This window comes from Eriocheir sinensis, chromosome 12 (assembly GCF_024679095.1).
Source record: "Eriocheir sinensis breed Jianghai 21 chromosome 12, ASM2467909v1, whole genome shotgun sequence".
In the NCBI taxonomy this organism is placed as follows: domain Eukaryota; kingdom Metazoa; phylum Arthropoda; class Malacostraca; order Decapoda; family Varunidae; genus Eriocheir; species Eriocheir sinensis.
This window is the reverse complement of record NC_066520.1, coordinates 2,023,142-2,046,679: the sequence shown is the minus strand read 5'-3', so window position 1 is coordinate 2,046,679 and position 23,538 is coordinate 2,023,142. Positions and strand designations below refer to the sequence as shown.

Genomic DNA, 23,538 nt, shown 5'->3' with positions numbered 1-23,538 from the left:
TATAGCGCCTTGCGGAACCCATAGTGCCGAACAGATAGAAGGTTAGAAGTGGAAAGGTACTTTTGAATCTTCCGGTTAAGGATTGATTCATATATATATATATATATATATATATATATATATATATATATATATATATATATATATATATATATATATATATATATATATATATATATATATATATATATATATATATATATATATATATATATATATATATATATATATATATATATATATATATATATATATATATATATATATATATATATATATATATATATATATATATATATATATATATATATATATAGGTAGGTTGTGGGTGTGTGGTTAGCGTGCAGGCCCTACACTCACCGCGTGCTGGACGACGCGGGGTCGACCCCCACACTACCATCTGGGATTTTTCAGTCACCACCGAGTGGGCCAAGACTTTCCACATGCTGTCCTGAAGACCACCCATCAACCCAGACTCTATAGAAGAAGCCGTCGAAGTGAATCAAGAATGAGTTCCGGGGGGCAGCATGAGCCAAGTATCAATGGAGCCACTATAAAAATTACCTGCGCCATGACGGGCCTGGGCCGACAACAGGCCCCTGAAGAAATCCTATACCGGCGCCCTAGGCGAACACGAATATATATATATATATATATATATATATATATATATATATATATATATATATATATATATACCTACTCTTCAAAACCGAGTAAACCGAGTACTGAATGATTATTTTGCTCATGCGACAGCTAGGCGGGATGGGCAGGTGGCTAGGGGGGAGAGGTCAAAGGGTATATATATATATATATATATATATATATATATATATATATATATATATATATATATATATATATATATATATATATATATATATATTGTTCTCGTGCTGTCAATGATAGAGAGGTAGCTCACAAAAGGTACCAGAGCCTTCAAACTAATGCTAATTATGAACTTTACATTTCTGCCCGAAATCGTGCCAAATCTATTCTCCGACTAACCAAAAATTCTTTCATTAATAGAAAATGTCAAAACCTTGCTTTCTCTAACTCTTCCCGTGACTTCTGGCATCTAGCCAAAAACATCTCCTCCAACTTCACTTCTTCATCTTTCCCTCCACTCCTCAATCCTGACGGCAACACTGCCGTCTCATCTATCTCTAAGGCTGAACTCTTCTCTCAAACTTTTTCTAAAAACTCCACTCTGGACGATTCTGGGCATATTCCTCCTACTCATCCCCCCTCTGACTCCTTTATGCCTGTTATAAAGATTCTTCAAAATGATGTTTTCTATGCCCTCTCTGGCCTCAATCCTCAGAAGGCTTATGGACCTGATGGAGTGCCTCCTATTGTCCTTAAAAACTGTGCCTCCGTGCTGTCACCCTGCCTGGTCAAACTCTTTCGCCTCTGCCTGTCAACATCTACCTTTCCTTCTTGCTGGAAGTATGCCTTCATACAGCCTGTGCCTAAGAAGGGTGACCGCTCCAATCCCTCAAACTACCGCCTATAGCTTTACTTTCTTGTCTATCTAAGGTTTTTGAATCAATCCTTAACCGGAAGATTCGAAAGCACCTTTCCACTTCTTACCTTCTGTCTGATCGCCAGTATGGGTTCCGCAAGGGGCGTTCTACTGGTGATCTCCTAGCCTTCTTAACTGACTCTTGGTCATCCTCTCTTAGCCGTTTCGGTGAAACTTTTGCTATTGCGCTGGACATATCAAAAGCTTTTGATAGGGTCTGGCACAAATCTTTGCTTTCTAAACTACCCTCCTACGGTTTCTATCCTTCTCTCTGTACCTTTATCTCCAGTTTCCTTTCTGACCGTTCTATTTCTGCCGTGGTAGACGGTCACTGTTCTTCCCCTAAATCTATTAACAGTGGTGTCCCACAGGGTTCTGTCCTATCTCCCACTCTTTTTCTGTTGTTCATTGATGATCTTCTTTCCAAAACGAACTGTCCTATCCATTCCTACGCCGATGATTCCACTCTGCATTACTCAACTTCTTTTAATAGAAGACCCACCCTTCAGGAACTTAACGACTCAAGGCTGGAGGCTGCAGAACGCTTAGCCTCAGACCTTACTATTATTTCCGATTGGGGCAAGAAGAACCTGGTGTCCTTCAACGCCTCAAAAACACAGTTTCTCAACCTATCCACTCGACACAATCTTCCAAACAACTATCCCCTATTCTTTGACAACACCCAGCTATCACCTTCCTCAACACTAAACATCCTCGGTCTATCTTTAACTCAAAATCTCAACTGGAAACTTCATATCTCATCTCTTACTAAATCAGCTTCCTCGAGGCTGGGCGTTCTGTACCGTCTCCGCCAGTTCTTCTCCCCTGCACAGTTGCTGTCCATATACAGGGACCTTGTCCGCCCTCGTATGGAGTATGCATCTCATGTGTGGGGGGGCTCCACTCACACAGCTCTTCTGGACAGAGTGGAGGCTAAGGCTCTTCGTCTCATCAGCTCTCCTCCTCATACTGATAGTTTTCTACCTCTTAAATTCCGCCGCAATGTTGCCTCTCTTTCTATCTTCTATCGATATTTCCACGCTGACTGCTCTTCTGAACTTGCTAACTGCATGCCTCCCCCCCTCCCGCGGCCCCGCTGCACTCGACTTTCTACTCATTCTCATCCCTATACTGTCCAAACCCCTTATGCAAGAGTTAACCAGCATCTTCACTCTTTCATCCCTCACGCTGGTAAACTCTGGAACAATCTTCCTTCATCTGTATTTCCTCCTGCCTACGACTTGAACTCTTTCAAGAGGAGGGTATCAGGACACCTCTCCTTCCGTATTTGATCTTTCTTTCGGCCACCTCTTTTGTTTCTTTTTTAGGAGCATCTATTATCTGGCTTTTTTTTTTATTATTGTTTCCTTTTTTTGTGTGCCCTTGAGCTGCCTCATTTGTTTAAAAAATATATATATATATATATATATATATATATATATATATATATATATATATATATATATATATATATATATATATATATATATATATATATGTATGTATGTATGTATGTATGTGTGTGTGTGTGTGTGTGTGTGTGTGTGTGTGTGTGTGTGTGTGTGTGTGTAACATGGATAAATATAAGAAGTGAAACCATTTTTGAATAATTACATTTAATGCATACAAAACTTATAAGGCTATAAGCATAAAGCATTATGATATTTTTTCTGTTATAAGGGATGAGGCATTATAAATATGCTGTAAGGCCTATTTGTTGGCTTACACGTCTCTTCTCCGGCTGTTATGAGACGAACGGCGTCACATCATCGTCATCGACTTGGTTTGCTATCATCGTCGGTACCACCTTGAGGCTTCAGCCATAACGTCTCCGTCCCCGGAGCCTTTGCCTGTGGTTGCTTCGACGCCAGTAACTCCTGTGCACACACACACACACACACACACACACACACACATACACACACATACACAGGAGAGAAAGAAAAATCAGTATTTATTGATAATTATCTGCTTGCCAATAAAATGATTTTTTCTAACAGTAGCTTAGAGGAAGCAACTCAAGGGCAACAAAAAAGAATGTCCAAAAAAAAAAAATTTCCCGCTTATCGCTGCTCCTATAAAAGATGAAAGTAGAGTGGCCAAAAGAAAGCTCAATTTCGGGTGAAAAGGAATCTTGATACACTCCTCTGGAAAGAGGTCAAGTTATAGGCAGGATGAAATACAGACGATGGAAGACTGTTCCAGAGTTTACCAGTGTAAGGCATCAAAGAACGAAGATGCTGGTTAACTCTTGTAAAAGGGGTCTGCAGAGGTGGGCGCGGTACTGAAAAATCAGTAATGCGGTTGCGGTTGTGCGGTACTTTTTTCCGAAGTGCGGTTGCGGTAGTGCGGTCCCAGTTTTATTCATTCCCAGTGCGGTACGCGGTGTGCGGTACTGCGGTAGTCACTAGTCAATATAAAAAAAAAAACTTCAGTGCCTACCCTGGCTATCCATTGACAAACTAATAACTTGTGATACAAAAAATAAATAAAGGAGGACTGGGGGAGGGAGAGAGTGAGGTAAGGGAGGAGAAAGGGGGGGACAGGGGAGTAGAGGACGGGAAGGGAAGGAGGGGGAGGGAAGGGAATGCAACTTTCCGAGGGAGGAGGGAGGGGACAGGGAAGTGGGGGGAGGAGATCAGCGTCATGTGAGAGGAGGAAATGGGGGGTGGGAAGGAAGGAAGGAAGGAAGGGTGGTGCGGGGAAGGGAAGGAATTCTCGGAAACGGCGTTTGAGTGAAAACGAAAGAATACTAATATAGGAAAGTTAGGACAGGAAGTGAAACATTATTCAAACTGTCCAACATATTAAGACAAAACACATCAACTGGTAATAGCGAGACACCGACCGTGGGAACGTTCTAAGCTCTGGCATCTCAGGCCTCAGCGAAGAAACCACGTGGAAATTTCAACGAGGAGATAATAATAATAATAATAATAATAATAATAATAATAATAATAATAATAATAATAATAATAATAATAATAATAATAATGATAAATTATTATTATTATTATTATTATTATTATTATTATTATTATGTGTGTTATTATGTGTGTTATTATTATCATCGAACAATATTGATCTTGGCTACATAGGAGAGAGAGAGAGAGAGAGAGAGAGAGAGAGAGAGAGAGAGAGAGAGAGAGAGAGAGAGAGAGAGAGAGAGAGAGAGAGAGAGAGAGAGAGAGAGAGAGAGAGAGAGAGAGAGAGAGAGAGAGAAGTTACAGTGAAGTTAAAAAACAGATATAGTATGTACTATGGTCAATGTTATACATCAAAGAAAAAAAATGTACGGGACATGAAACTGAGCGGCGATCATATTAGTGCTTGCTTGTACTGTTGTACACTGCTATGTACAGTCATCGTCAGAGGCAGTCATGGCGCGCCGCCTTGGGTTGAGTGACGAACAGATTTACTCTGAGTTATTCATTTAGTATTTAATTTTTAACAATAACTGAAAAGTCAGAATGATTGAATCACTGATTCTGATGACTGATACTGATTGATTGAGTCCGATGCACTGTAAAAAAAAAAAAAAAAAAAAAAAATATATGAGCATGCCGCGCTGCAAATACAAATTTTCTAAGTACCGCAAAAAGTACCGCAGGTTTTTGAGTGCGGTTCGCGGTAGTGCGGTATTTTCAGGAAGTTTGCGGTAGTGCGGTAATGCGGTACTTTTTTTGTGATGCGATACTACCGCACTACCGCGGGGCCACGAAAATATGGAAGGTATGCAGTTAGCAAGTTCAAAAGAGCAGTCAGCATGAAAATATCGACAGAAGATAGAGAGAGAGGCGATATGGCGGCGAAATTTAAGAGGTAGAAGACTGTCAGTAAGAGGAAGAGAGCTGATGAGACGAAGAGCCTTAGAGTCTACTCTGGCCAAGACAGCTGTGTTTGTGAAACCCACTACGCATGAGATGCATACTCCATACGAGTGCGGACAAGGCCCTTGTATATGGAAAACATCTGTGCGCTGGAGAAGAACTGGCAGGGACGATACAGAACGCCCAACCTCAGGGAAGCTGATTTAGTAGGAGAGGAGATGTGAAGTTTTCAGTTGAAATTTTGAGTTAAGAATAGGACGAGGTTGTTTAGTGTAGGTGACAGCTGAGTGTTATCGAAGAATTGGGGATAGGTGTTTGGAAGATTGTGTCGAGTTAATTGGTGAAGAAATTGAGTTTTTGAGGTGCTGAAGTACACCAGGCTCCACTTGCCCCAATAAAAAATGATAGCAAGGTCTGAGGTTAACCGTCATTCTGCAGCCCCAATTCTGGAAAGGGTCTTCTGTTGAAAGAAGTTGAATAATGCAGAGTAGTCATCAGCGTACGAGTGAATGGTGCAATTTGTTGTGGAAAGTTCATTGATAAATAATATGAAAGCCTTGTGGGACACCACTGTTGATAGGTTTAGGGCAAGAACAGTGACCGTCTACCACAGGAGGGACATAATGGCCGGAAAAGAAACTGGGGATGAAGGTACAGGGAGAGGGATAAAAACCGTTGGAGGGTAGTTTAGAAAGCAAAGACATATGCCAAACTCTATCGAAATTTTCCAATCTGTCTAGCGTAACTGAGAACGTTTCAGTTAAGAAAGTAAGATCACCAGTAGCACGCCCCTTGCGGAACTCATACTAGTGATCAGATAGAAGATCATAAGTGGAAAGGTGCTTATGAATTTCCCGGTTAAAGATTGATTCAAAAGCTTTAGAAAGACAGGAAAGTAAAGCTATAGGACGGTAGTTCGAGGGATTGGAGCGGTCAGTCTTCTTAGGCACAGGCTGTATGTAGGCGTACAAACAGCAGAAAGAAAAGGTAGATTTTGACAGGCAGAGACGCAATAGTTTGATCAGGCAGTATGTCAGCACGGAAGCACAGTTTTTAAGGACAATAGGAAGCACTCCTTCAGGCCTTCTGAGGATTGAGGCCAGAGAGAGCATAGAAAACATCATTTTTAAGGATCATCATAACAGGCACAGTGTAGTCAGAGGGGGGATGAGTAGGAAGAATATGCCCAGAATCGTCCAGAGTGGAGTTTTACAGAAAGTTTGAGAGAAGAGTTCAGCTTTAGAGATAGATGAGTCGGCGGTGCTGCCGTCAGGGTTAAGGAGAGGAGGGAAAGAGGAAGATGTAAAACTGGAGGAGATATTTTTGGCTAGATGCCAGAAGTCTCCGGAAGAATTATAGGATGCAAGGTTGCGGCACTTTCCATTAATGAAAGGGTTTTTGGTTAGTTGGAGAATAGATTTGGCACGATTCCAGGCGGAAATGTATATATCATGATTAGCAGGAGTGCGAAGAGTATGGTACCTTTTGTAAACCGCCTCTCTATCCTTGATAGAAGGAGAACAAGCGTAATTAAACAAAGGCTTTTTATCATGAGGAGCAGAGAATGTACGTGGAATATGTGCCTCCATTCCAGAGACAATCACCTCTGTGATGCGCTGGGCACACACAGAGGGTTTTTTCTCCTGGAAGCAATAAACCTTCCACAGGAAATCGGAAAAGTACATTCTCAGGTCGTCCCATCGAGGTGAAGCGAAATGCCAGAAGATCCGCCTTTTTTCTTGGTCCCGAGGATGTACAGGAGCGATAGGACAGAATACAAAAATTATGTTGTGAGCGGTGAAGCATAACGGAGAGAACAGTGTAACAGAGTAAGCCGAAGGGTTTGAGTTTAGGAAAAGGTCAGGAATGTTGGACGTGTCTCAAAAGCGGTCGAGAATACGTGTAGGGTGCTGAACCAACTGCTCTAGATCATTGAGGAGAGCAAAGTGAAAGAGTATGAAAGTCAAACCTATTGATGAACAATGCAATCTCCTAAGATGGAGATTTCAGCGAAGTGAGAATGAGTCAAAATGTGCTTCCCTTTAGAGTTCAAATTATCAAAGAATTTTACATATTTACTAGTACTGTTAGGTGATAGCTAAACACCACAGACGTATTTAGTAACAGTGACAATTAAGCCTTAGCCAGATGGTGGAAACTCAGAAGAATCAAGGTCGTGGGCACGAGAACAAGTGTTGTCTATGCGCACGTAGACCCAACATCCAGCTTTTGATCGAAATTTATGAAAGAGATATTAAGAGGGAACAGAGTAGAGATTACTCTCAGTTCCCCAAGAAAACTGTGTTTCGGTAAGGAAGAGAAGGTGAGGTTTAGAGGAGGAGAGGTGGTGTTCTACAAAATGAAAAGTGGAACGAAGACAGCGAATGTTGCAGAAGTTAATAAACAAGGAGGTTAAGGAGCTATCAAGACATCTTTAAGGTCGAGAGCCAAGGGGGGGGAATCCGCTCTGGGGGCATTTGTGCACTCCCATCCCCCCCCAGACGGGGACCCCGAGGCTGTGTCATGTTTATCCATTTTGAATTTTGATAGATTTTGGGGAAATGGTGTGTGTGTTGCGTGTGTAGTGAGATAATAAAGATGATTTATGTTTTAGAGAGCATGCTGAACTACTCTATGGCGTTAATGAGACAATAGGGAAAATGAAAGGGAGGACACGGGAAGGCTCCTCGGTGGGCTTGCAGCACCCTCCTTGCTTCCCGTATAAACCTCACCGGAAGACTTAGTGTCTTGCGCCCGTTTCGGTAGGTGTCTTCCTACCTACTCCCTATATACCATCATGCAATCCACAGTAATGAGGTTATTTATATTATTATTTTGAGCAGTAACTATGAAGACTATAACTACATGACAAGGTTATAAAAAAACTGTCACAAGTAAACACCTGTAGCCTGAAGTCTGTTATCTTACTTAATAGATAATTGTAAACTTTGAGCAGGCAAGGAGGGAGTGTCTGGATAGAGAAAGTTGGAAGCTTTTCTGCCGTGGCCATCCCCTGGTGGGAGCTCCTAGGAGCAGGCGTCGATGAAATGATGATGATGATGAATAGATAATTGTGCTATTATAGTATTAGGAACTTTTTAGAGATTTATGACAGCTACTCAACAATGGAGGCTGAATTATCATTACCTGTATGCCTTGTCCACTATAATTAGAGAGCCAAAATATGAGAGAAGCAGCGCTTAGGTAAGTTACCCATACCAATTGTAATGATATATCACATTATGTCGTTTAATGAAAATGGGGTCATTTGTGGATTTTCTTGAGAAAGTTTTTTTTTCTTAGACAAGATACTGGAACGTTTAAGGTTAATATATCTTAACGTGAGTATATGATTGGTAAAGTATTATTAAATGACTGGTATGTACAAGAACTATAGAACGAGAGAATGTAGCAAGAACGCGAGACGCAGTCAGCCATCGCAATAACGAGAGGTAAAATAGGAAAAGAAAGGCTAATATAGTTGACATTTCACATAAATAAGTTTATAGGTTTGTTGAATGTATTTGCATGGCATTCGGATGCAATGGGCCATATATGTGATTCTTGTGTTGTCAGTTAAAGGAGGGAGAGGAGGGAATTAGCAGTTGAGGTGCTCAAGTCTTTTCTTCTTCTTCTTCTTACATAAGAACACAGGAGTCTGCAAGAGGCCGGTAGGCCTGTACGAGGCAGCTCCCGTGTAGCTCCCGTGCATCTAACCCCACCTAATATCGCTGTCCATGAATTTATCTAATCTATTTTTGAATGTGACAATTGTATTGGCACTCACCACATGACTGCTAAGCCTATTCCACTCATCCACTACCCTGTTTGTAAACCAAATTTTGCCTATGTCCCTGTTGAATCTGAATTTATCCAGTTTAAACCCATTACTTCGTGTCCTACCCGGTTCTCTTACCAACAAAACATTATGAATGTCTCCCTTATTAAAGCCCTTCATCCATTTATAAACCTCGATCATGTCTCCACGCACCCTTCGCCTTTCTAGAGAATGCAAGTTTAACTGTTTGAGTCTTTCCTCGTATAGCAAGTTTCTCAACCCCTGAATCATCTTAGTCATCCTCCTATGCACCGATTTTAACATTTTGATATCCAATCTATAGTAAGGTGACCAGAACTGAGCCGCATAGTCAAGATGAGGTCTAACTAATGCTAAATATAGTTTGAGGAAGACTTCGGCGCTTCTGTTGCTTACGCTCCTTGAAATAAATCCCAGTACCCTATTTGCTCGATTTCTAGCTTGAATGCATTGTGCCCTTGGACGGAGATCAGAGCTCACTAAGACCCCTAAATCCCTCTCGCACCCAGACCTACTTATGAGAGTGTCATTTAAGCAATAGTTATGTGAGGGGTTGTTCCTACCTACACTCAGAATACTGCACTTCCCTACATTGAACTCCATCTGCCATTTATCCGCCCATGCAGTCATACAATCTGTTTAGTTCACCCTGGAGAATACTAGCGTCCTGATCCGACTCAATTACTCTACCGATCTTGGTATCATCTGCAAACTTACTGACATCACTACTAATTCCTGTATCTAAGTCATTGATATAAATAATAAACAAAAGTGGACCTAATACCGAACCTTGTGGGACCCCACTCGTAACACATCCAAAGTCAGATCTTTTACCATTGATTTGCACTCTTTGCTTCCTATTGCTAAGCCACGCCGTGACCCAGTTCAAAACTTTACCCTCTACTCCGTGAGCCTGTAATTTAAGCAACAGTCGTTGGTGAGGAACTTTGTCAAACGCTTTACTAAAATCAAGATAGATTACATCATAATTTTCATCTCTGTCTACCCCCTCAAATACTTTATTGAAGAATGACAAGAGATTGGTGAGGCATGACCTACCTTTCGTGAGCCCATGCTGCGAGTCGTGAATTAAGCTATGTTTCTCTAGATGCTCCCGAATGTTCCTGGGTATTATGGACTCCGGCCTCTTGCTTATAACCGATGTTAAGCTAATTGGGCGATAGTTTGAAGCAACTGACCTGTCCCCCTTTTAGAAGATCAGCGTCACATTAGCTACTTTCCGTAGGCTTGGCACATAGCCAGTATTTACCGACATCTTAAAGATGTCGGTTAGTGGGTCACTGAGTACATCACCTAATTCCTTTAATACCCTCGGAAATATCCCGTCAGGACCTGGCGAATTGTTCTTATTAAGATTATCTATCTCATCCTGAACTACTTGCCTGGTAATGATTATATCCCTCAATTTATCGCCTTCCCCGCCCTCGTACACCTGAACCCTTTCCGGTATAGTCGTTCGATCCTCCTGTGTGAATACTGAAAGGAAGTAGTCGTTCAACAATGTGCTCATATTTTCGTTATTTTCTACTAGCTCCCCTGTGTTTGTTTTCAGCGGTCCAATTTTCTCCCGTGTTTTTGTTCTATACATCTGAAAAAAGCCCTTAGGATTACTTTTCGCCTCATTTGCTACTTTGATCTCATAGTTCCTTTTTGCTATCCTGATGTTTTTCTTAACTAATCTAGATAGCTCGTTCAACAATGTGCTCATATTTTCGTAATTTTCTACTAGCTCCCCTGTGCTTGTTTTCAGCGGTCCAATTTTCTGCCGTGTTTTTGTTCTGTACATCTGAAAAAAGCCCTTAGGATTACTTTTCGCCTCATTTGCTACTTTGATCTTATAGTTCCTTTTTGCTATCCTGATGTTTTTCTTAACTAATCTAGATAGTTCGACGTACCGGCCCCTGAGATGTGTTTCACCATTCTTTATTTTCTGATAAATTCCCTTCTTTAACCCTATCTCGTGTTTTAGTCCACGAGTCATCCACTTAGGGTCATTGTTGTCTTTTCTAAGTGTTCGCTGTGGTATATGCTGTCTTTGCCCCTCTACTATTACTCTAACTAAATTATTGTAAGACATTTCTACCTGGTTCTCCTGGCTCTCCAATCCGCAGTTTTGGCCCTCATAAATCCCTAAATTATCCCAGTTTACCCCTTCAAGATGTCTTCGAAGCCCCTCGTAATTTGCTCTTCTAAAATCTGGCACTAACACTGGGTTTGGTTCGCGGGTTACCCCCCAGTCTAAGATAAAAACGAACCGTTATTTGGTCACTATTTCCTAACTTTCCGCCCACCTCCAACTCACGTAGCAAGATCTCATTATTGATTAGGACTAAGTCTAATATGTTATCTCCTCTGGTAGACTCAGTAACTACCTGCTTAAGGAAATTATCTTGTATAACTTCAAGAAAATACTCGGCTTCCAGGTCAGCCACTAGGTTATCCCAGTCTATATTCCTATAATTAAAGTCCCTCATTACGCAGACATTTCTATTCCTACTCGCTCTGTCAATCTCCTGTAATAATATACTCGTGTCCTGCCTGTTAATGTTGGGTGGCTTGTACAGAACTCCTAGAGTTAGTTTTTCTTTCCCTTTGTAAAGATCCACCCAAACTGATTCTGAATCCATGTTAGTTTTGACTGAATTGTTAACTAAACATTTAAGTGTATATATATATATATATATATATATATATATATATATATATATATATATATATATATATATATATATATATATATATATATATTTACATCAAAGGACACGCCTCAAGGGCAACAACGACAACAACGACTCCAGACTGGAAGCTGCAGAACGCTTAACCTCAGACCTTGCTATCATTTCCGATTGGGGCAGAAGGAACCTTGTGTCCTTCAGTGTCTCAAAAACTCAATTTCTCCACCTATCAACTCGACACAATCTTCCAAACACCTATCCCCTATTCTTCGACAACACTCAGCTGTCACCTTCTTCAACATTAAACATCCTCGGTCTATCCTTAACTCAAAATCTCAACTGGAAACTTCATATCTCCTCTCTTGCTTAATCAGCTTCCTCGAGGTTCGGCGTTCTGTATCGTCTCCGCCAGTTCTTCTCCCCCGCGCAGTTGCTATCCATATACAGGGGCCTTGTCCGCCCTCGCATGGAGTATGCATCTCACGTGTGGAGGTGCTCCACTCACACAGCTCTTCTGGACAGAGTGGAGTCTAAGGCTCTTCGTCTCATCAGCTCTAATCCTCCTACTGATAGCCTTCTACCTCTTAAATTCCGCCACGATGTTGCCTCTCTTTCTATCTTTTATCGATATTTCCACGCTGACTGCTCTTCTTAACTTGCTAACTGCATGCCTCCCCCCCTCCCGCGGCCCCGCTGCACAAGACTTTCTACTCATGATCATCCCTACACTGTCCAAACCCCTTATGCAAGAGTTAACCAGCATCTTCACTCTTTCATCCCTCACGCTGGTAAACTCTGGAACAAGCTTCCTTCATCTGTATTTCCTCCTGCCTACGACTTGAACTCTTTCAAAAGGAGGGTATCAGGAAACCTCTCCTCACGAAATTGATCTTTCTTTCGGCCACCTCTTTTAATTATTTTTTTGGGAGCAGCGGGTAGCGGGCTTTTTTTTAGTATTATTGTTTTCTTTTTTTGTGCCCTTAAGCTGCCTCCTTTGTAAAAAAAAAAAAAAAAAAAAACCCGCTACTCGCCGCTCCCATAAAAGATAAAAGTAAAGATTATCCAAAAGAGAGGTCAATTTTATATATATATATATATATATATATATATATATATATATATATATATATATATATATATATATATATATATATATATATATATATATTTTTTTACAACAAAAGGAGACAGCTCAAGGGCACACACAAAAAAGGAAACAATAATAAAAAAAGCCCGCTACTTGCTGCTGCTAAAAAAAAATCCAAAGAGGTGGCCGAAAGAGAGGTCAATTTCGGGAGGAGAGGTGTCCTGATACAGAGTTCAAGTCGTAGGCAGGAGGAAATACAGATGAAGAAAGATTGTTTCAGATTTATCAGCGTGAGGGATGAAAGAGTGAAGATGATGGTTAACTCTTGCCTAAGGGGTTTGGACAGTATAGGGATGAGCATGAGTATAGAAAGTCGTGTGCAGCGGGGCCGCGGGAGGGGGGGAGGTATACAGATAGCAAGTACAGAAGAGCAGTCAGCGTGAAAATAGCGATAGAAAATAGAAAGAGAGGCAACATCGCGACAGAATTTAAGAGGTAGAAAACTATCAGTAGGAATAGGAGAGCTAATGAGACGAAGAGCCTTAGACTCCACTCTGTCCAGAAAAGCTGTGTGATTGGAGCTCCCCACACGTGAGATGCATACTCCATAGGAGGGCGGACAAGGCCCCTGTATATGGATAGCAACTGTGCGGGGGAGAAGAACTGGCGGAGACGATACATAACGCCCAACCTCGAGGAAGCTGATTTAGCGAGAGAGGAGATATGAAGTTTACAGTTGAGATTTTGAGTTAAGGATAGACCGAGGATATTTAGTGTTGAAGAAGGTGACAGCTGAGTGTTGTCGAAGAATAGGGGATACGTGTTTGGAAGATTGTGTCGAGTTGATAGGTGGAGAAATTGAGTTTTTAGGCATTGAAGGACACAAGGTTCCTTCTACCCCAATCGGAAATGATAGCAAGGTCTGAGGTTAAACGTTCTGGTGCCTCCAGTCTGGAGTCGTGTACTTCCTGTTGGGATGGCCTTCTATTGAAAGAAGTTGAATAATGCAGAGTGGAGTCGTTGGTGTATGAGTGGACAGGAAAGTTTGTTAAGGAAAGAAGATCATTGATGAATAACAGGAAGAGAATGGGTGATAGGAGAGATTCCTGTGGAACACCACTGTTGATAGGTTTAGGGGAAGAACAGTGACCGTCTACCACCGCAGAGATAGAACGGCCGGAAATGAAACTGGAGATAAAGGAACAGAGAGAGGGATACAACCCGAAAGAGGGCAGTTTAGAAACCAAAGACTTGTGCCAGACCCTATCGAAGGCTTTCGATATGTCTAGCGCAACTGAGAAAGTTTCACCGAAACAGCTAAGAGAGGATGACCAAGAGTCAGTTAAGAGAGCAAGAAGATCCCCAGTAGAACGGCCCTTGCGGAACCCATACTGGCGATCAGAAAGAAGGTTGAGGTATATATGGGAGGTGAGAAGGAGCTGAAGCTCCAAAGACCCTTCCCATGTCCTCACTATTGTCTCACCAACAGGGAGAGGTTCAGCATGCTCTAAAGACAGATCCTCTCTTATCCACACCACTGACATTCACACAACATATACACCTTTTCCCAAAATTAAAATTTCAAAATGGCGCACATACACCAAGCCTCAGTCCCTGCCTGGGGGACCACAAATTTCCCCAGGGAGGACTCCTCTCTGCAGCTGCCGACCTGAGAGGTGTCTTGATAACTCTCGAACCTCTTTCTTCTCAATTTCTGCAACATTCGCGGTCTTCGCTCTAATTTTTCATTCTGTGGAACATCATCTCCTCCTCTAAACCTCACTCTTCCTTAGAAACACATGTTTCTGAGGCTACTGACAGTAATCTCTACTCTGTTCTCTCCTACTATCTCTATCTTAAATTCCACTCCAAAGTTGGATGTTGCGTCTACGTGCTCAACGCCATCACTTGCTCTCGTGCCCACGACCTTGACTCTTATGAATTTTCCACCATCTGGCTAAGATATATGTCATTCTATTATAATATATATATCTATATATATGTTTATATATATATATATATATATATGTAAAATTCTTGACTATTTGAATTCTAAAGTGGAGCACATCTTGACCCACTTCTTCGCTGAAATCTCCATCCTATATATATTTCAATGTTCACCACCAGCTTTGGCTTTCATCCTCTTCACTGACCATCCTGGTGAATGCAACTTTGCTATCCTCAACGACCTAGAGCAGTTGGTCCAGCACCCTACACGTATTCTGACCGTCTTGAGATCGGCCCAACATTCTAGACTCTTCCTTACCTCAAACCCTTCTGCTTATTCTGTCAAACTCTTCTCCCCGATGGGCTCCTCCGATCACAATCTTATTTCTGTATTCTGTCCTGCCGCTCCTGTACATTTCTGGACCCACCGAAGAGGCGATGCTTTGGCATTTTGCTTCAGCTCGGTGGGACGACCTGAGGATGTACTTTCCGATTTCCCGTGGAATGATTATTGCTTTCCAGGATAGAGACCTCTGTGTGTGCTCAGCGCATCACAGAGGTGATTGTCATATATATATATATATATATATATATATATATATATATATATATATATATATATATATATACATTCTCGTGCTCTCAATGATAGAGAGGTAGCTCACAAAAGGTACCAGAGCCCTCAAACTAATGCTAATTATGAACTTTACATTTCTGCCCGAAATCCTGCCAAATCTATTCTCCGACTAACCAAAAATTCTTTCATTAATAGAAAATGCCAAAACCTTGCTTTCTCTAACTCTTCCCGTGACTTCTGGCATCTAGCCAAAACATCTCCTCCAACTTCACTTCTTCATCTTTCCTCCACTCCTCAGTCCTGACGGCAACACTGCCGTCTCATCTATCTCTAAGGCTGAACTCTTCTCAAACTTTTCTAAAACTCCACTCTGGACGATTCTGGGCATATTCCTCCTACTCATCCCCCCTCTGACTCCTTTATGCCTGTTATAAAGATTCTTCAAAATGATGTTTTCTATGCCCTCTCTGGCCTCAATCCTCAGAAGGCTTATGGACCTGATGGAGTGCCTTCTATTGTCCTTAAAAACTGTGCCTCCGTGCTGTCACCCTGCCTGGTCAAACTCTTTCGCCTCTGCCTGTCAACATCTACCTTTCCTTCTTGCTGGAAGTATGCCTTCATACAGCCTGTGCCTAAGAAGGGTGACCGCTCCAATCCCTCAAACTACCGTCCTATAGCTTTACTTTCTTGTCTATCTAAAGCTTTTGAATCAATCCTTAACCGGAAGATTCAAAGGCACCTTTCCACTTCTGACCATCTATCTGATCGCCAGTATGGGTTCCGCAAGGGGCGTTCTACTGGTGATCTCCTAGCCTTCTTAACTGACTCTTGGTCATCCTCTCTTAGCCGTTTCGGTGAAACTTTTGCTATTGCGCTGGACATATCAAAAGCTTTTGATAGGGTCTGGCACAAATCTTTGCTTTCCAAACTACCCTCCTACGGTTTTTTTCCTTCTCTTTGTACCTTTATCTCCAGTTTCCTTTCTGACCGTTCTATTTTTGCCGTGGTAGACGGTCACTGTTCTTCCCCTAAATCTATTAACAGTGGTGTCCCACAGGGTTCTGTCCTATCTCCCACTCTTTTTCTGTTGTTCATTGATGATCTTCTTTCCAAAACGAACTGTCCTATCCATTCCTACGCCGATGATTCCACTCTGCATTAATCAACTTCTTTTAATAGAAGACCCACCCTACAGGAACTTAACGACTCAAGGCTGGAAGCTGCAGAACGCTTAGCCTCAGACCTTACTATTATTTCCGATTGGGGCAAGAAGAACCTGGTGTCCTTCAACGCCTCAAAAACACAGTTTCTCCACCTATCCACTCGACACAATCTTCCAAACAACTATACCCTATTCTTTGATAACACCCAGCTATCACCTTCCTCAACACTAAACATCCTCGGTCTATCCTTAACTCAAAATCTCAACTGGAAACTTCATATCTCATCTATTACTAAATCAGCTTCCTCGAGGCTGGGCGTTCTGTACCGTGTCCGCCAGTTCTTCTCCCCTGCACAGTTGCTCTCCATATACAGGGGCCTTGTCCGCCCTCGTATGGAGTATGCATCTCATGTGTGGGGGGGCTCCAGTCACACAGCTCTTCTGGACAGAGTGGAGGCTAAGGCTCTTCGTCTCATCAGCTCTCCTCCTCATACTGATAGTCTTCTACCTCTTAAATTCCGCCGCAATGTTGCCTCTCTTTCTATCTTCTATCGATGTTTCCACGCTGACTGCTCTTCTGAACTTGCTAACTGCATGCCTCCCCCCCTCCCGCGGCCCCGCTGCACTCGACTTTCTACTCATGCTCATCCCTATACTGTCCAAACCCCTTATGCAAGAGTTAACCAGCATCTTCAATCTTTCATCCCTCACGCTGGTAAACTGTGGAACAATCTTCCTTCATCTGTATTTCCTCCTGCCTACGACTTGAACTCTTTCAAGAGGAGGGTATCAGGACACCTCTCCTCCTGTATTTGATCTTGCTTTCGACCACCTCTTTTGTTTCTTTTTTAGGAGCAGCGAGTAGCGGGCTTTTTTTTTATTATTGCTTTCTTTTTTTGTGAGCCCTTGAGCTGCCTCCTTTGTTATAAAAAAAAAATTTATATATATATATATATATATAGATATATATATATATATATATATATATATATATTTATATACATATATGTGTGTATATATATATATATATATATATATATATATATATATATATATATATATATATATATATATATATATATATATATATATATATATATATATATATATACAGGCCTACCGGCCTCTTGCAGACTCCTGCGTTCTTCTTATGTTCATATATATATATATATATATATATATATATATATATATATATATATATATATATATATATATATATATATATATATATATATATATATATATATATATATATATATATATATATATATGTGTGTGTGTGTGTGTGTGTGTGTGTGTGTGTGTGTGTGTGTGTGTGTGTGTGTGTGTGTGTGTGTGTGTGTGTGTGTGTGTGTGTGTGTGTGTGTGTGTGTGTATATATATATATATATATATATATATATATATATATATATATATATATATATATATATATATATATATATATATATATATATATATATATATATATATATATATATATATATATATATATGCAACAAGTAATATTATATATATGTATATATATATATATATATATATATATATATATATATATATATATATATATATATATATATATATATATATCCTATATGCTATCTCTAAGTTTTTGATCTACCAGACTTGTACCCACACTGTTCAGGTCCCTGCAGCTTCAGCAGCTGGCTGCGAATTCTCATCAGCAATAGATTGGGAAGCACCTTGCCTGGCACACTAAGTTGTGTAGTACCACACGGTAGCTGTTGCAGTCCTGACTGTCCCCTTTCCCTTTCCAGATAGGGATGAGTAACCCCCTCCTCCAGTAATGAGGAATGGTACCAGATTTATATACGGCAGTCAAGACCGCATGCAACTTGCAGATAATGGCCTCACCTTCAGCTTTGAGTAGCTCCGCACTGATGTTAAAGATACCAGGTGCCTTTACAGCCCAGAACTTGGCCACATCCTCTCTCACCTTGTCAAGGGAGGATTTGGGTTTTGTCGATGGGTTGATCAGCATGCGCCACCAGCAACCCAGCAATTGGAAGCTGCCCACTTGGAAAGTTCACCGTGTACAGTTGTTCAGAGTACTCAACCCAACGAGCTCTTTGCCCTTCCATATCCGACACTAGGCAGCTATCACCTGAGAAGGAGACTTGGAGTGGAGCTTCTTCAGGGCTCGGGAAGCAGGTCGGAGGTTATTTGCATTTAAATGGCCCTCGACTTTTTCAGCGAGACCCCTGATATACATCTCCTTGTCTCTCCTCAGAAGACCTTTAGTCCTACTTGACAAAGCCCTTTATTGGTCCCAATATCCAGAATTTGTGGCAGTGCGACTTTCCTCAATATTCTCCAAAATCTTCGCCGATGCAAATTCAGTACTAGATCTAGGACTCTCCTGTGCACTCCTTGGCAGCTAGAGGACTTTCACGTTTGAAGGGATCCCAGAGTTCTACAGGGTCCTCAAGTGCGCTGAGCTCATTGAACCGATTTGAGACTCAGTGCATACTCCTGAGCACATGCCAGGTCTTTCAGCCTTTCGAGATGAAACATTGTGTTGTTGGATCTCGAGATTCTTATTAAGAATCTTGAGTGTTGCAACAACAAACCTATGATCAGTTCCATAAAATTCAGCACCCGGAAAATCATGCAGCTCAAAAGGATCCTCCAAAGAGTATTCACGAGTACTAACTTTAGAATAAAAACACTGAATTGTATAAATTCCTTACAAAGGACATAGTTGCTCTCACACGATGTTAGCGATCAAGAACACTATGTCACCTCCCTGATCTCGTACTCTCTCTCATGTGCTCCACAAACGGGTGAAATAACTTACTTACAATGCGACGAAGGCGGAGGCGGTGACTGCCCTTACTTTGATATTTAAGGTTAGGTTTGGCAGCGTACTGCCTGTGAATTAGTTCAGTGGGACCCGCCCAAACGGACTTCATAACTGTCTGACTATCCTACAACTACCACTTTGACTGACCACTCATACGAATCCTTACGAGTAATGTGGGCGATGATGAGTAGCCTTGGGGGCATGGAACCTCATTCGGAAAAGTAGCTGGCTGGAGGGTGCAGGGAAGACCACCACCATTAGCGCCATCATCGCCAAAACAACCTGCAGAGAAGGAAGAAATCAGAAGGAATGCTAATACACCCGCGTCTACGGGTGTACTTACCTAGTTGTATTTACCTAGTTGTAGCTTTACAGGGCCTGGGCTTACGCTCGTGTGGTCCCGTCTCCGTATCTGTATCTGTCCAACTTTTCCTTAAAGTTTTGCACACACTTCGCCGATACTACATCCTCACTTAGTCTGTTCCAAACCTCTATATTTTTTTGCGGGAAGCTATATTTCTTTATGTCTCTCAAGCATCTTCCTTTCTTCAGTTTTTTACTGTGTCCTCTTATACTCCTGGTGTTTATTCCTTCTTTTAGTAGTAACTCCTCATTATCTACATCTTCTATTTTGCTCAATAATTTATAAATTAGTATTAGGTCTCCCCTTTATCTTCGTTGTTCCAGTGTTGGTAAGTCCATCACCTTTAATCTTTCTTCATATGTCAATCCCTCCACTTCTGGAACCAGTCTTGTTGCCATTCTTTGTATTCTTTCTATATATTTTATGTTTCTTCTTATGGGGAGACCACACCGCCTCTGCATATTCCAATTTTGGTCTAATCATAGTGGTTATTAACTTTTTCTTCATATCCTTATCCATGTAGTGGAATGCTAATCCTATATTTCTCACCATTTTATACGTATCACCGAATATCCTATTTACATGACTCACGCTGTAGATTAACTTGTATTGTGACTCCCAGATCTCTCTCTTCTTGCAATTTCTTTACTATTTCTCCATCTCCCATTCTAAATGTCCAATTTTGGTCTCCCTTCACTCTTTCCCATTTCCATTACATGACATTTCTTCACATTGAATTCCATCTCCCATTTCATACTCCATTTCCAAATCTTGTTCAGGTTATCTTGCAGAATTTCACAGTCTTTACTGTTTCTAATATGTCTTAGCAGTTTTGCATCGTCTGCAAACAGGTTCATATAACTGTTTACTTCCTCCGGCATATCATTTACATATACTAGGAAGAGTACAGGTGCCAATACCGAGCCTTGAGGCACTCCACTCTCTACTACAATAATTCTCTATTACGATTTCGTGTCCTTTACCACTGTTCTCATCTCTCTTCCCGTTAAGTAGCTTTCCATCCAGTTCTTCATTTTCCCTTTCAAACCTCCTTTGTTCTCCAGCTGCCATAGTAGTCTTGTATGTGGAACTTTGTCGAACGCCTTCTTCAGGTTCGAGTAAACGCAATCAACCCATCAGTCCTTCTCCTGTATTTTGTCTGTCACTCTTGAGTAAAAGCTCAGTAAGTTTGTTATACATGAGCGCCCTTTTCTGAAGCCATATTGTTTACTTGTGATTATATTATGCTCTTCTAGAAATCTCGTCCATTGTTTCCTTATCACTTTCTCACATATTTTACATACCACACTGGTCAATGATAAAGGTTTGTAATTCAGGGGTTCTTCCTTTTTTCCACTTTTGAATATAGGGACCACTTCAGCTCTCCGCCACTCCTATGGTAGTTTACCAGTTGTTAATGAGCATTTAATGATCTCATATACCGGTCCAACCAGCTGATCTCTGCATTCTTTCAATATATAACCTGAGACTCCATCCGGTCCTACTGCTTTCCTCTCTTCCAGCTCCCCATCATTTTATATATCTCCTCTTTAGTTACTACGACTTCTTCCACATGAACATTTATCTTGTTTTCTTGTGGTTCGTTGAATTGTAATTCCTTTATAAAAACTTGCTGGAACTTTTTGTTTAGTAGCTCAGTCATGTCTTTAGGATCTTCAATTATCATATTCCCATCACTCAATCTTTCTATTGTTTCCCTTGGTTTGACTTTTCCATATATGAATCTATAAAACAGATGACAATGAAGCCTTAGCCAAATGGTGGAAAATTCTGAAGAGTCAAGGTCGTGTGCACTAGAACAAGTGATGTTGTTGCGCACGTAGGCGCAACATACAGCTTTGGATTGAAATCTATAGGATAGAGATAGTAGGAGGGAAAAGAGTAGAGATTGCTGTCAGTAGCTTCAGAAACCTGTGTTTCGGTGAGGGCGAGAAGGTGAGGTTTAGAGGAGAGATGGTGTTCCACAGAATGAAAATTACAACAAAGAACGCGAATGTTGCAGAAATTGATAAGAAAAAGGTTCGAGGAGTTATCAAGACACCTCTCAAGTCTGCAGCCAGAAGGGGAGTCCTCCCTGGGAGAATATGTGGTGTCCCCCCCCCCCCCCAGGCGGGGGGGAGGGGGCACCACATATCTGTCTTTAGAGAGCATGCTAAATTACTCTCTGGTGTTGGTGAGACAATAGAGACACGGTTAGTGAGGACATGGGAAGGGTCTTTGGAGGGTTTCAGCACCCTCCTCACTTCCCATATAGGGGAAGGTGGGGTAAGACGGACCCCTGGGGTGAGATGGACCCCCACCTCAAATATGAATTAAAAAGGGCATGATTAAAATTGATGCCGCTAGATGTCCTCAACATCAACTGTAACTCACGCGGGTGCAACCGGAAGCCAGGTTCAGTACCGCATTTGCGCTCGATGTGGAGGTTTGTGTTTTTGGACACTGCTGATGTTATTTGGAGAAGGTAAGATAATTATTTTTTTGCATTGATATACTGGTTGTAATGATTTAGTAATCATGCTGCATATAGCCAATCGTTTGTGCATTATAGGTATGTGCCATAAAATGATATATCAAACATAGATGTTTTATTAAAAAATGCATAATGCGAATATTTACGTATGGGGTGAGATGGACCCCGAGGGGTCCATCTCACCCCATACTCTAAATATTTTACAAACACTTAGCATTTTCTTTTTTTTCCTTGTAGATGCCCCGGAAATACGTGAGGATAAGTAATAGAGGGGGATGGAATAGTACAGAAGCAATGCAGAATGCAATATCTGCAGTAAAAGAAAAAAAGATGGGTGTGAAAGTAGCCTCCAAGGAATTTAATGTTCCCAAGACTACTCTGCGTCGCCGTGTTAAAGAGAAAAATAAGATAGCAACAGGCTCAACAAAGGTAAGAAACTGTTTAGCATCTTCAAAACTTAATTATCTTGTGAAACATTTTCTGGAAGCCTATTTTTTATTAATATTTATGAATTTATTTCTTCCTTTGGGCTCATAGCCCTGCAATATTGTGTAGCCTATTAAATTTCGTTTTTGTTTCTAACTTCCAACATATTAGGCTATGTCCTCCCCTATTTCCAGATGCTTGGTCCTTTCACGACGGTATTCAGTATTGAACAAGAAGAAGAGTTGGTTGCTCACATTCTATCGATGGAAGAACGATTCTTTGGACTTAATACAAGGGATGTCCGCTACATTGCATTCCAAACAGCGGAGAGGAATAACTTGGACCACAAATTTAACAAAACGGTGAGACATATTCCACATAACAGGTTTCTTACTTTCCTACTTAGTTTACATCCTGGTTTGATACACATTGAAGTTTGATTTTATTCCAGTTACATTTTATCTGTTGTTTCTGTCTTTCACCAGGTTGGACTTGCAGGTAAAGACTGGTTATTGGGCTTCCTACGGCGCCACCCACAACTTTCAATTCGGACCCCAGAAGCAACTTCTGCTGCTCGAGCAAGATGCTTCAATCAGACAAATGTGGACAAGTTTTTCGACATTTTATCTTCAGTTCAGGAAGCCCACTTCTTTCCTCCACACAGGATTTTCAATGTGGATGAGACAGGTATTACAACGGTGCAAACAAAACCTACAAAAATCATTGGTCAGCGTGGAAAGAAACAGATTGGCAGTCTGACTTCTGCTGAAAGAGGAGTTCTAAGTA

At 41.1% G+C, this 23,538-nt stretch overlaps 1 long non-coding RNA gene across 1 annotated transcript in view; it reads right to left on the bottom strand.

The window, feature by feature from the left end:
• Nucleotides 1-3,159: 3,159 nt before the first annotated feature.
• LOC126997297 (uncharacterized) overlaps nucleotides 3,160-23,538 on the bottom strand; it is a 36,220-nt gene continuing 15,841 nt past the window's right edge. Inside the window, exons 3-4 of the long non-coding RNA XR_007751996.1 lie at nucleotides 19,635-19,750; nucleotides 3,160-3,402 (exon numbers count right to left, since the gene is read on the bottom strand). This is a non-coding gene — a long non-coding RNA (uncharacterized LOC126997297). The remainder of the gene's footprint in view (nucleotides 3,403-19,634; nucleotides 19,751-23,538) is intronic.